This window comes from Malaclemys terrapin, chromosome 2 (genome assembly GCF_027887155.1).
Source record: "Malaclemys terrapin pileata isolate rMalTer1 chromosome 2, rMalTer1.hap1, whole genome shotgun sequence".
Taxonomy (NCBI): Eukaryota; Metazoa; Chordata; order Testudines; family Emydidae; genus Malaclemys; species Malaclemys terrapin.
Window position 1 is genome coordinate 209435432 of NC_071506.1, and position 15292 is coordinate 209450723.

Genomic DNA, 15292 nt, shown 5'->3' on the forward strand with positions numbered 1-15292 from the left:
AATACTACTGCTCCTAATGTAGGAACTAAGGTCCTGATCCTTCAAGGAGATTTGCGTCAGCTCAAGGGTCCACTAAGCGGCACTCACTGATGTACCAAAGCCCAGTTGTGTGTGTCACTGTGTCTTACTGAAAGGAATATCAGACTTGCCCCAGGACTGTCACTAGTGGCTGGCCAGAGTGGCTTTAATCCCTATTAGTTCCATTACTAATAGACATTGTCCTTTGGCTCAAGGGCTTGCATTTTTGGAGCTAGCGATTGTATACCCAGTACCACATTTGACCCCATTCCTGCACCATTGAAGTCAATGGAAGTTTTGCAATTGATTTCAATGCATAGGATCAAGTCCTGTGTGCTGCTGAGCTTTTGCCTATGACATCCGTTATTTGCGGCCACAAGTTGTTGCATATTGTAGCTGTTCTGTGGATAAAGTGAGTCATTCACTTTCCAGACCGCTCTGTCTGGCACCTTTCATGAGCTCTACAATTAACTTCTCTTTGTAAATAGGGTGGGGAGGGAGTCCTTAATGATGTTTATTATTACATCGGCTGGCAGTGTTCAGTCCCAGAAGGACAAATGGACCAGATTCTGAACTGTGGCCACGGAGCACTTGGCAAAGCTCTAGGAAGTGTGTGGGTGTAGAGATATGCAAAATGGTCTTATAGCTACATTTGCATTCCTTCAATCTTAAATTGATCGGCACTGGGCCAATTCCTTGGAACAACACAGTGCAGCCTTCAGGCTGTTCTAAGTTGTACCATCCGCCTGTGACCCTAAGGGGTTGTTATGACAGCTGACTGTCACTGGATACAAGGATCACGGTCATGCCCCTTGCACCAGCTGTAGGTGGTGAGTTGCATAGAATCAGCCATAAGCGTTCTGCATCTCCCAAGCATCTCTTTATCCAAGGGAAATCCTCCAGAGCTTTAGCACACTGGCTTTAGGACAGTTCTGGCCCAGGGGAGCAGAGCAAAGCTACCCTAGCACAGTTAAGCAACTGGCCCAGTGTGGGCTTGTGTTAGTTGAAGCACTGTATCATGTACACCGAATGCACTTGAAATAATCCTCATCATCTCTAGTTTAAAAAATGAGAAGTAAATGGAGGTCCACTAAGTTCTGTAACACGGACTTCTTTAAAAATAAATGTTTACCAATTTAGCAAATATTTCTAGAAAAAATTGTGAACAAAAATTTTCCTCTTTTTTTAATGCATCATCAAGAAGCAAATATAGACCCAGTATTCTGAGCAGCAACGGTGCAAATATATATAAATGAGCTGACCCTTGGGAGGGAAAAAAAAGGCAAAAAACAATTCAAAGCAACAGTGGATAAATTATTAAAGCTCTGGAATAGAGATAGTGTTGTAGCAGGCAGGGGTTTTTTTTTATAATCCCTTCTATTAAAAGAGGGCCAGAAAGCTCTGAAAGGAATCCGTTTGCCTGGGATGAAATGAATGGTAATTGTCTGTCAGTTTTATCTGAGGAAATTAACAAATGACTCCTCACTAGCAAACTGATGGGAGCTGGGGGTGGGAGGAGCCTCATCCATCATGTTCAGAATTGCCATCACTTTCAGATGCTGTCTGGTGTTTTATAATTAAAGGATAATATAAAATACATTTAAACCCTCATAAATAAACAGTGCTTCAAAATATCTGGGATGATCTGCGTGAACACAGAATGGGAAGTTATGAGGTAAATCTCTTACTGGGGCTGAAATTCAGAGAATCCCCTGCAAGCCTGGCTCCTGCCAAGAGGCTGGAGACAGTCAGTGAAGTGAGAGTGATTGTGGAGTCACAAGGGCCCAGATTTACAAAGGTATTTGGTGCCTAAAAATGCAAACAGACACCTAGTGAGACTCACAAAAGCTCCAAAGCCAGTTAGGCACCTAACTCCCATTCCAAGTCAATGGGAATTATGCATCTAACTCACTTAGGTGCTGTTATAAATCCCACTCGGTGCTTCTCCGCGTCTTTAGGAGCCTAAATACTTCTGTACATCTGGCCTGAGGCCTCTACCTGGATAGTTCCGTGCCTATAGGGCATGCTGAGATCCATGTGGATCTCAGGAGATCCAGGGGATTTGGAATACAAGTGACCTGCCACTTTTGCTGAGGTGCAAACCTGTCTTTTTTTCCCCACACATCCCTATCCCAATGAAGGGAAAGAAGAGGAAGCAACATGAGTACGGACTTAGAGTTAATGGACTCTTGACGAAGGAACTCATTTGGTACCAGGAATAAAGTAATAAAATTATAGCGTGATTCTCCACTCCATTAAACTAGTTTCGTTCCAGTGTAACTTTTCTGACCTCAAAGGCGCCAATGTAAAAATAGTGTATTGAAGTGGAGAATAGGCCATCATGTTTACTGGTAAGGATAATCTGATGATAAAACAGTTTTGCCTAACAAAGTAATTATAGCAAATTCACTACCCATGTTTGAGTTGAGATTAGATCTGTTTATGTAAAGGGGCTGGACTGGGCTGGAGTAGATGACCCAAGAGGTCCTTTCCAAACCCATCATCCATGTGTCCTGGATAACAGTAGACAAGATGAGCATTTACTAGTCACTTTTCAGTAAATACTACAAACTGGTTTGAAATCTGTTAAAGCATTTACTGGAAAAGTACTCTCCAAGGGATTGAAATGTACAAAGGTCAGACCAATTTATTTTTAAACAAAATGGAAGGAAATCAGTCATTCCTGAGATGAAAGTAGAAGCCATTAAGCAAAATTGGAAACTGCATTTGAGAAGGACTGAGTTTTTTCCACTAAATTCTCTAAAGAAAATGAGCAGAGAATGTGCTGCAAATTATCACCTTCCTTTGCAACCCAGCAGTTAATTATTCCATTTCACAGCAAGATTGGTACACCTGGAGATGGGATAAAAGAAAGAAAAACCCCACAATCAGGCAACGTGCAGAAGACGACTCCTTTGATAGAAGATTACCTTTCTTTTTTCTTCTGCTAAGGGTGTAAATTTTATGTTGTCTTCTGAAGTGACTGCTAAATTGCTAGGAAAATGGCTGAAGGTATTTGCTTTACCTTTCCAAATGACCTAGATCCATCTTTTACATTCTTCCTTTGTGTTACTTATTTATGTCCTAAATGGCAGGCAGATTGTTGCTTGACAGAAAAGTTTTTAATCTTTGGGTTTTTTGTATTACTTTTTATGATCATGGAAAACATCGATTTGCCAGCATTTCCTGTTTGTCTTGCTACATGACATACTTCTTCCTAGAGGGAAAACTATTGATCAGAACAGGTTTCATTAATTTTTACTGAAGATTCCAGTGAAATCCTCAAAACCAGATAAAGATAAAAGTACTTTGCTTCCAATGCAGGCACAGGCCATTGAAAGACAACAAATGAAGATCAAATGTTGTATCCTCTGGATCAAGTATGGCTTTGATGTGCTCCTTTGCTGTTCCACTCAGAACCCAACTCACCATTGTTTGACATAGCCACTTTGATTTTCAGAGTTATCAAAAGACAACAAAAAATAATGGCTGGAAGTTAAGATCTATCTGCTGTAGATGGCAGGAGTAACAGCTCTTGAGAATGGATTAACTGCTGACATACTAACATGCTCACCTTAACTGTTTTGTTTGGTTCATGGCACATTAGCAGAAAGGAGAGTAACCACTGATCAGGGTTGTATAGTGGAGTAGAATGCCAGACACTTGGCTCTAAATTGGAGAACAACAGCCAGAGAGCTGCCCCAAAGGAGCAGTTGGAGATTCCCCTGACGTAGCAGAATCGCTAGATGGTCTGAAGCTGGCATAGTCAGCCCTAGTGGACCACTTCTGCTAATGTAACCTGCTCTAAGTTATGTTGGGGCAAACTGGCCCTTGGCCAACCCCAAGACTGGGGATGGGCGTTGGAAAGGTGACCGAGAGCATATTGCTCAGCCAGCCTGGTGATCTAGCCCTACATCTCTTTCTCATCCATTCCTGATGATGCAGCTTCTCAGCTCTCCTAATGTCTAAGACTGAGGCTTTGGTGGCTAGGTGGCTCAGGTTCATTCCAGGAAGACAGAGGTGATGTTATCTTGCTGGCTGGGGATAACATCTGGAGAAGATGCTGGAGTTGATATCTGCCCCCTCGAATCACTGTTGAATGGGTCCTCAGATGATTTAAGAGGGCCAAATAGCAGAAGTAGCTAAGAGTGCTTTTCCGGCTCTGTATTGCCAGGACAGTAGTTCCAATACTTTAGTTTGTGCAACACTTGCTGATCAACCATTGAGAACTGACTGTTAGCCTGGTAATGCTGCCTCTACACTTTGTTTCCAGCTGCCAAATCTCAATCGACTATAATGGCATTAAATATTTTCTTAATATTACTTTTCCATGGAAGCAGTTGCCTCCAGGATGTTACGTGATTCTGAATGGAAGGGGAGGTGGATGGCATGGTCACAGATGGGGGGAAGTTGGTATGTGCAATTGAGAATAGGAGAGGAGGTATCAGTGAGACAATCTCTGTATTAGGATGTGATCCACTCTAGAAACACATTTGAGCTCCATTGAGCCAAGAGACTGTGGCTTTTCCATTTGGATGGGGAGCTCCCTATGGTTATTGTATCATGGTCTCATCCAGATGGATTAGTGCAATGGTTCTACATGGGTGGCCTGAAGAGCACTAAGAAACTATATCTAGAGGAGAATGCAGCTTGGTTGGACCTCTTTCTCTTTATCAGTGTCCAGACCTATTATCTCAGATACAAGGGAATATACTACATTTAGACCCAGATTCCCTTTACCTAGCAATGTGGCTCACAAAATTCCTTTGGGCTGACATAGGCTTCTCAGAGGAAGTCCATGAGTTTCTTCTAGAGTCATCTGTGCAATGAGACTACCAGGGATCTTTGTTTTTTGTGCACCCTACAGTCAGAAATCAGCTGGGGAAGGTTAGGCCACTTAAATTAGATGTCAAAAGGTAAACTCTTCCACTAACCTCTCCTGTGGTGGCCAGGCCACTGAGAGCCTGGTGCTAGTTACAGCCTGTCCAAGACCTGAATATTTGGCTCACACAAGTGCTTCTGAAGAGGCTGTTATTTTGCCTTTGGAATGCACCAAGTTGCCCTAATGTTAAATAATGTTTCTGATCTCCCTCTGCCCCATGTCTCCTGTGAAGGGTTCAGCCATCTCTCCCATTCCAATGGGGGTAGCACTGTGATTCCATAGAGACAGAACAGAAATATTACCTGGAAGATGCAAAGAGTATGGCTGCTGATTAGAAGAAGACACTTGAAAATGACACACAGTTATGAACATGGGAGGGGAAACAGTGCCGAGGAGGGAGTGAAACAAGTGAGACAGCAGGTTCCTTGCTGTGGCTCCCAGGCGTGAGAGGGAGGTCATTATTTCCAATGGACCATCCTGGGCAATTCCAGCTATGTGGGACTGTGAGCCATGTACTGATGGAGACCGTAAAGCAACTGCTGCCCTGGGAGGGGTATCTAAAGAAGTAGCCCTCCTATGACACCTGCACTGAGTGAACCAATGCAATAGTTCTGTGATGGAGATTGCATGGATGTCTGCTGCTCAAACTCTGTGTAGTGGGGACAGACTTTATCCCATGATTACTCTGTCTGATAAAGTTGAGAATTTCAATAAGAGTAATTATGCAGAATTCTAGTAAAAACAGGGAAATTTGCTAGGAATCTCTCAGGGAATTTTTTTTTTGCTAGTGCTGCAGAAAAATCAAAGGTTCTGTACATGTGTGAAATGTTATTTTCCCAAAAGGTTAATTAAAATAAGCAGGCTTTGCAGATGAATTGTAACAGCTGGCTGCTGCATTTAACTCCATAGTCATGGCTAGCACTATATGAAATCCCTTTGTATTGACATTTATTTTCTCTGTGGACTCCTGTATCTATCAGTTGTACTGTTCTCTCTAGCCTTTGCACAATGGATATTAATGAAGCCCAATGCAGACAGCTAAGGAAAACCACACAACTTCGCTGCAAACTTTCCTGGAAAATTGAAATAGTTAAACATTATGTTTTAAAATATGGCTCTACTTTTAGCCAGTATTCAAACCTAAATTCTATAGTAAAATATTGCCATGAAGTTGGTCCATCACTGGGGAACCTCTATTCTCCCCTCCAGTAGAATTTGGAGGGAAAGTACTGGGCCATAAATATACTTAGAGGGGCAAGGTCACAGATCACTACTAGCCAATAAAGGGCCCCAAGATACATAGCGGAAAAAAAAAAAAAAAAAAAGCAGCATCATGCAGAGGGTGTAAGAGCCGGCATGGGGGAAAGAGACAGGAGCTCTGTCTCTATGCTGTATGGTTTGGAAACTTGACAGGAAAGTAAGGGGGTGGGAATGTAAGCTGCAAGGACACTAAAGGGAGTGTGGAAAGGGAAATGTGAGGTTCAGAAGATTAGGGTTCAGTTCTTGGCATTAAATTCCTGTGTGACCTTGGGCAAGTCACTTAATCTTTCTGTGCCTCAGTTTCTCATCTGTAAAATGGGATGACAACACTTCCTTTCTTCCACATTTTGTCTGTCTTGTCTATGTAGGTTGCAAGATCTTCAGGCCAAGGACTGATTCTTACTATGTGTTTGTACATGGCCTAGCATAATGGAGGCCTTGATCTTGAGTGCATCTCTAGGCAACACCATGATGCAAATAATAATAAATAAATAATGTGGGGGAATGAGCAGCTGTTGGGGGGCCTCCAGACATCAGTGGTTTGGAGAAGCCTTCAGACTTTTGGAGACGTATTCCAATCCAACTCCACACGTTTGGGCTTTCTTGCTAGTATTTTACTGTTTACTTTGTACTTCTACGTTGTTTTACAACAGTGGCTACTCTGGAGACCTTTACATCGTTTAGCATTGCAATGCCTAACCCCTAGTGGAATTTTCAGCTCCAGCCTAGGTGCCTGGGCTGCCCATGCAATGCTTGGGGAGAATTAGGCACCTAAGGAAGGGATTTTCAGAAGCCAGGCAGTTGAGCAGGGATCTGCCTAGTGAAATGCCAAGGAGAGGCACAGGGAGAGGTGAGGAGCTTAAGTGCCTAAGTGGTTGATCGGGTGCACCTGGCCGACAGGCAAGAGACAGGCACCGCCCCCAGCACAGGATCCTCAGCTGCAAACCCTCTCCAGGAGTTACGCATCTAAGCAAGGTTAGCTGCTTAATGTTCTAGCAGCTGGAACGCTCTCTCTCTCTCTTTGTTTCTCCTGCTCTCCCAGGCCAGCTCTCTCGCAATCACCCTACTTTTCCCTGCGACCCCAGTGTTTTGTGAGGGTACTCTGCTGCCCCCTGCCTCCAGCCCTCCTGACGCGGGGACTGGCAAGTGCCAGGTGTTAGGCCTGCTGTGGGCACGCCTATGGGATTGGACCCCACTAGCAAGCTAGACATTCCCCTGCCTAGTCTGAGAACCCTGCTTCAGGGCCCGTGGCACTTCAGCTTGAGCCAAAACTCTGAGCAGCTCGATAGCTGTGGGGCAGTGTTTTTTACTTCGGTGGCTGACTTGAGTTCCTATTGGGAGAGGCAGCAGCTGAGCAGCAGCTTTGAAAAGGCCAGTGGTGCCTAAATGATGGATTTAGGTGCCTAAAGAGGCAGCCAGATGCCTAAGTATCTTTAAGGATCTGGGCCTCTCTCTCTCTCTCTCTCCATTCATCTCACACTCTCCCTGTTGAGGAGGCTGCACTTCCCATCACCTCCTAGTGGCAATCAGCTCACGCTCTAGTCCCAGTGTATGTCTATATTGCTACTAGCTAACGGAGATTCTTTTTTAGCTCAAGGGAAAGGCTCCTGAGCTTTGGGCGCAAGAACATAAGAACGGCCATACTGGGTCAGACCAATGGTCCATCTAGCCCAGTACCCTGTCTTATGACAGTGGCCAATGCCAGGTGCCCCAGAGGGAATGAACAGAGCAGGTAATCATCAAGTGATCCATCCCCTGTCGCCCATTCCCAGCTGCTGGCAAACACAGGATCACAGCTCTCCTCCTTCCCACACTTTGGTACAAATCTGGATCACAAGGCTGGCCTGAGTTGTTGGGAGATGTGTGGAGAGGGAGATGCTGGGGAAATCCATCCAAGCGGTGGGTCATCTGTACAGCCACTCCATGGAGGTTGGTTGAGTGGTGATCCCTTGGCTTGGGCCTACTCCTGCCCCACCTACCATGAGCCAGGTGTTCCATGGTGCACAGGGGATGCACAGCTCTGAGCACTAGAAAATCATCATTTCCACTGCACAGGGGTTCTTCAAAACCATGGAGGAGAGGGCTGAATTTTCCCCTTTGTTCAGTAAGCATGCCACCCTCAGCTACAGGCCCACTCTGCTCTCGTCCATCAAAAATCACCCGAGTTGCTGACTTCGGTGGGACTTGTAGCTCATCTTCTCTCAGGGTTTAGCTCCTGAACTTTGGGGGGTGGTGGTGTGTGGGTGGGCGCGTGGGTGTAGGTGTGGGGTTTTAAATCTGACTCTCTGAGTGCAGAGCTTACACTTGTGTCAGCTCTATTTGTCTTGTATGTCTACACCCATTGCAGTGCCTTTTTCCACAGCAAATAGATTGAAAACTTGAGACTGCATCTTCCCCAGTTCAGTGATTGGTGCTCAAAAATCCCCATGGAACACTTTTGCCTCCAGATGAATAGCTGCTGTTGATCTTGCCAACAAGGTACATGCCACATAATAATGTACAAGAAACACCTCCGATTGCTGTCTTTTATAGAAATATGAGGAACAATTACATAACAGCTGCATATAATTACTACTTCAGATGATGTACCGTTTTCCAACCAAAGTAACATAATTTTGCAGTTAGTATGAAAAAACAAGGTTATTTTTCTCCTTTTTTAAACTGCATGCTGATTAAAAATAACCTGTTGGGATCAAACTAAAATTGTTCTTTTTGTCAGATTTATTTTTAAAACAAGGGTCATCCATTTTATTTCTATTGCATCCAACGCCACAGTTCTGGGCACCTGACAAAATGGAACTAGCGCAAATCATAAAATAAAAAAGACAGCACAGCCTAATAAATAAAAAAATGAACCAAATGGAGCAAAGAGCCAAGAACACAAATACCCCCACTGCTCCCCAGCTTGCTACTAAGCAAAGTATATTCTCAAACTTTGCTTTGGGCTGTGATCCAAAAAATGCCCTCCCCCCCCCCATCTTCCCATGACCCACTATATCCTACCATCCTTTGCAAAGGATTCTGGGATTTGGTCATGGGGCAGTGTTTTGGCCATTTTGGGGCATTGTGGATTTTGTGAGTTGGAAAGTGGGCTGATGCTGCTGGGAAGTGGGAACCTGTTTGATGAGGGAGCTAAACTGTGGCGTGTACTCCACTTCTAGCTTCTTCCCGAGAGCCCCTGCCTCCTCAGCTTGCTCTCCCCCTCCAAAAGAGTTTGTCTACCCACCCCTAAGAACTCTTGTATCAAAGGGGTAGACGTGTTAGTCTGGATCTGTAAAAGCAGCAAAGAGTCCTGTGGCACCTTATAGACTAACAGACGTATTGCAGCATGAGCTTTCGTGGGTGAATACCCATGAAAGCTCATGCTCCAATACGTCTGTTAGTCTGTAAGGTGTCACAGGACTCTTTGCTGCTTTTTAAGAACTCTTGTGTTCCACCCGAGAGCCCCTCTTCCTAATAGGGGGCTCTATATCTAACCTTTACTGCATGACTTGGGAGAGGCTTGGCATGTGTTAAGGGTTGGCCCAGGTTTGGTCTAGTCATGTTGAGGAGCCAAGTTCCAACCCTTCCTCCTTCCCTACTGAGCAGCTGGCAGGAGCAGGACCTGGCTCCCCCTGCTGACTGAGTCTGGCACTGCCTATGTCTCTGCTGTATGGGTAAGTAGAATTCTTATTGCCATGCAGCAGCCTGTACAGGAGAGGTTTACCCACCCACATTTCCCTGTGGGTGATGATCCACTACTGAGGAAACCTCCCATTAGGTAATACTACATCCTGAACACAAACCCCTTTCTTCATCCTTTTCCAAACCAAAATGTTAACCCATTTCAAGACAGAACAAGTAAAACTTGGGGTACAAATTCAGCTTAAAAGTGCAGGGTTCACAATCAAACCTGATAGAGACTCATTGTTTTGTGTACATTTTTGACTTGTTTGTGATTAGAGGAGATGGGCCCACACCAAAAACCCAGCCCCAAACACCACCGTACTTTGCAGAAGTTTAAATCAGGACTTGAACATTGTGGCTCAGGCCCATTTCTAACGCACAGTGTGGTGTGGCTATTAGATCTGACACCCAGGGGTTCCCTAGTAACCCAGAGCTAAGGGTTAATGGGGGCTGTGTGATTGTGCTGAGTTCCTAAGTGACTGCAGCAGGGCAGGGGCTATTTCCTAGCTGTTACTGCCTTGTGATCAGGGGTCTTCTGTCCCTCTAAAAGAGCTTTGCAGGATGAGAGGGAGCTAATAGTCATTCAGTGTTCAGATACCATGGTAATGAGTACAATATGAGATCCTGGATGGAATTCCTAAAGACTTACTGGGGGCAGCACATACCGCAGCCTTTGAAGATCCCAGAGCACCCAGCTCCAGCAAGGAAGTGAGCATACCGCAGTTCCCTCAGACATATCTAATGGTAAAGAGGAGGCTATCTGGGAAGGGGGAAGCTCAGGGTCTGGGGGATATTGTGGAGGTTTGGGTTGTACATAAACCTAACATCTATGTGAAGCTACAGCAGTTGGTTAATTGCTAGTCCCAGTGAATCAAATCCTTTGCGGTCCAGTTTGTATAACTCATGGGAGCTAAGCCCTATAGGGATCGCACAGGCCTATTGGCAGTATTCTGTGGAATGGCTGACCCTGAGGGGAGACATATGCTCTTCATGAAACCTAGGTTGTGTGCCATGCTTCGACAGGCTCACAGTATTGTGACCTAGCCTGTTATGGGTCCAACTGATGATGTATTCTTTGTTTCTTTCTTCAAATCCCTTTCACTAAGGTTCACTCCCAAGTTAGCCATGACATAACCTCTAGCATTTTTTCGGATATATCCAAATAACTAAAGGGATAGTTCACGACTCACTTCATGGTCTTGGAGTAAATTTATTTCTTTTCTTCTGCTTTGGCACAGCATTTCCTTGGGCTTACAGGGTAACCTTGTTCTTTAATATATAATGTTGTTTAAGGTAATGATGGCGTTGGCCTTATAAAGAGTATTTTTGAAAGTTATTCATTTCCTTTTATGAAAGCCTTAATAAGTGAATAAATAATGCATTCGTGATTATTTTTTTATATACTCAATACTGTGAATAAGAGCCAAAGGAGTTATATGCTCTTCTGGAACTACAATATTACAATAGAATGCAAGGCTCTTAGTCCTTATGCTTTTTGATAATCGCCTCTTCCTCCCACCACCACCATGTTAGACATTCTGATTTCATTATTGTGGCCCCATCCCCTTGCATGAAAGGAGATAGCACAAATAAGGTGAAAGGAGCCTAAAGAAGACTGAAAATTGCTTCAGCATAAATTCTACTTTCTCAAGCATACAGGCATGTTTTTCCTGAGGAGAGCTACAAGGGAACACAAGGGGACTGGTATTGCTGCTTAGTTCTACTCCTTATTTGTAAGGTTCTTTGATATATAATTAGGACTTAAACATAAGCTATACCAAATGAGAGGAGACAAGACTTTAGAACATGAGGTCTTATTTATAGACCTCTTATGCTGTATTTTGAAAGACATCATTCCACTTTTCATGCTTTCCTGCTGGAAAAATTTTATGCACAACAAAATCTGTTTTTTGGAGGGATTTTTTAGTGTTTATTGTGAATCTAGTGCTTGTGAATTGAAACTCGTTACTTATTCTGAGAATTTATTCTGAGCAATGCATAATGACAGGTTTCAGAGTAGCAGCCGTGTTAGTCTGTATCCGCAAAAAGAACAGGAGTACTTGTGGCACCTTAGAGACTAACAGATTTATTAGAGCATAAGCTTTCCGAAGAAGTGGCCTGTAGTCCACGAAAGCTTATGCTCTAGTAAATCTGTTAGCCTCTAAGGTGCCACAAGTACTCCTGTTCTTTATTCTGAGCAAGAGCATCTATGTTATTTAATATTGATATTGTGTCATATCTTAGCCCTAACCCCATTTGGCAAGATTTTCAGGGTTATTCTTATACTTCCTATGTTATTGTGACATTCTCTTGCCTCTGTCATGTTCCTTTTCCTTGCAGGAGCAATTACGTCCACTCTGTCAATATTATATTTTGTTAATATCTACTCGGTACAGTACTTGCTCATTTGAAAACTTTAATTCAGATACCTGTTTCTATTTGCTCTCTGAAAGCCTCTGCTGACTCTGGGTTTTCTGGGCCTAGTGTTAAAATGAATTTTGATAAGGCCTCGTTTGCATACCATGGAACTGACTGATGGAACAGCATTTTGATGTGGACAAGAAATAAATCTGTGAGAGCCAAAACAGGAAAACAAATGAGACCTCCTAATTCAATACCACTGCCAAAAGGCCAATACCATTATCTAGTGGATATAGAGAAGAATTGTAAGTAAAACCAAGGACGTAATGATGCCACTTTCCACAGGCTTTGTAACGATCATATCTCAAACTTCTACAGAGTTTTTTTTTAAGGAATGTTTGTACTATTTTCCTTCAAGGCCCTCTGCAAAACTTCTTCTGAAACATCCACCAATAACTACAATCTGATAATGGTTAGGCAGGTGGCAAGTTGTGATCACTGCCCCCAAGTAACTAAAAATTGCATGCACCCTGTTATTTTGCTTATTCCAGCTTCTCTGCCTCCTTTCTCAACCTACTTGTTTGCCTCATCCATTTTTATGTCTTAACTTACAATTTAAAAGATATCTGGAAAAGGGATTGTTATTTACTATATGTTTGCCTACAGATCCTAGCACAGTGGGTCTCCATGCTACTTGGCTTATAGTCTCCACCACAATTTACATGTTAAATAAAATAATAACAAATATAAGAATCGAAAGAAGTTCCAAGCAATCTTGGATGCTCCAAAAGAAAGCACTAAGGGTTCCATTTTACCACCCTTACTCCATGAGTAACCCTTACTGTGTGATCCCTCCCATGGATTGGAAGACCGGGAGCTAATTCGGTCTTTTAATCTTTTTTTCGGAGTTGTAATATTGCTGTAAATCCTGTGAGGTAGGGTTAGAATAGCTATTGGATTTGATTCAGTGATGTTATGATGGAGGATACATAATGAACATCTGAGGGGGGGGCTCTGTAGGGGGAACCATATCTGAAAATGTCGCTGTGTAATAGCTAACTCTAAGTCAAAAGATATGGGATTCCCTGAGCCGAGGAAGAATATGGTAGCAACTAAAACACTCCTAAAATGCTCATGTAGTATACTGGCTTGGTTCATGTGATCTTGGCTCCCTCTAGTGGCCTTTCCCAGTGACTAGACAGTTTACCAGTAGCTCATCCTTAAAGGAGGTTTCCTTAGTCCAAGTGTAGGGGCCTGTGTTTTGGGACCTGGGTCTAATCCCTTGTATCCAGTCATAGTTTGTTATAAAACGGCATGCACTGCGGGACAGAAAGTTCTGTGAGAATTCAGACACGATGAATTTATCTACTGTCGGAAGTATGTATTACAGTGGCCTTGTCTATGTGATCATGACACCCTCTTGAGGACTACCTCACCTCCTACAGGTTTAGATTAAAGACCCATGTTTTTGATGTGAGCTGCTGTGTCTGGGCATAAGTAACCATAGTTAGCTACACTGGCAGAGTTCTAAGTTCCAAATACCACACAGATAACACTCTTGTCGAACCATGTGTAGAAAATCTGAGTGGGAAACAGACTTTACATGAAGCAACTGCATAATAACATACACATAGTTTTTCCTGTTCAATATGAACCCTATAGGCAAACTAACGTGGGAATTCTGAGACAAGTATCCTTCATGCTTATAACAGGCAAGCTGTTGGAGTTTGTGGCTATTTAAATTTCTTACCAGAAAGATCTCTAAATTTATCCCACTGAAAAAGAAAACCTTCATAAATCATCCTTAATTTATTAGGTCTTTCCTCAAAGAGAATTTACATTCCATGTCCTATTGTCAGCCATAATTTATCTCCTCTCTCTCTCTCACTGGGTTTTCATGTCCTTATACATCTCTACCCCGATATAACGCGACCCAATGTAACATGAATTTGGATATAACGCAATAAAGCAGTGCTCTGGGGGGCGAGGCTGCGCACTCCGGCGGATCAAAGCAAGTTCAATATTACGCGGTTTCACCTATACCGCGGTAAAAATTTTTGGCTCCTGAGGACAGCGTTATATTGGGGTAGAGGTGTAGTTAGACGTTTTGCATGTTTCTTCAAGCACGTATAGAAATTATTATTTAATGTTCACGGGTGAAATGTACTTTGCTTCAACCTCATAATCCAAAAGACTAGCCTAACCTTTTGCAGTTTGGAGACAAACTGGACAATAAGTAGAAGGTGAAGTTGAATGTAAAAAGAAGGATTTCTTTTTGTACAGATGCTGAGGCCAAAACCCAAGTATAACCTACTGAGCTCCTACATGATAACTAATAAGTTTTATTTGTAGGATAGGAAGTCAGTCAAAACCCACATCTGCAATTTATTGCACTAAGTCCCAGTAGTGTAGTGGTGCTGCTTTAAAGGAGCATGAATCACTGATGCCTGTTTAACTGAGCACCTCCAGCTTCATTCATGCAACCTAAGGTCTAGAAAGGACTGCTGGAGCCTCATGCTGGAGGAATGTAGTGATACAGGTCTGTCTCATTTTACGCTGGGGTTACGTTCCGCAGTCAGCACCTAAAGCGAAAATCGCGTATAGTCAAAATTACGTTGAGTGTAATGGCGGGTGGAATCGCCCGCACTACAGAAACAGTATTTAAATTATTGTTTTTCTCTTTTTTTGTTTTGTTTTTGTTGTTGCCGACCGCGTAAAGCTGAAATCACGCATGTTAACTGCGCCTAAGATGCGACAGATCTGTAGTTTCCTTTCCTCCTTTTCAAGATGAATATGAAAATCAAGTTTGTATTGGAAATATGTGATGTGCCTCATTAACCTCTAGTTTATCCTTCTTTTTGACCACTTACCTTCTGCTGTTGGCTTTTTGGAATTGGATGCAAAGTGGCTTCTTTATTGCAGGCCAATTAACGATCACTACCCTTTTCTCTAACTAAAAAAAAAAAGTGAATATTTGAATTTTTTTTATTTATCAATTCTTAAATACACTAGTAAAACCTGCAGGGCTAGAAATGGAATCATGGTATCTGTGGACTGAGGCCTTTCTAACTGTCTGGTGGGCATTACATTTTGTGCTCAATAATC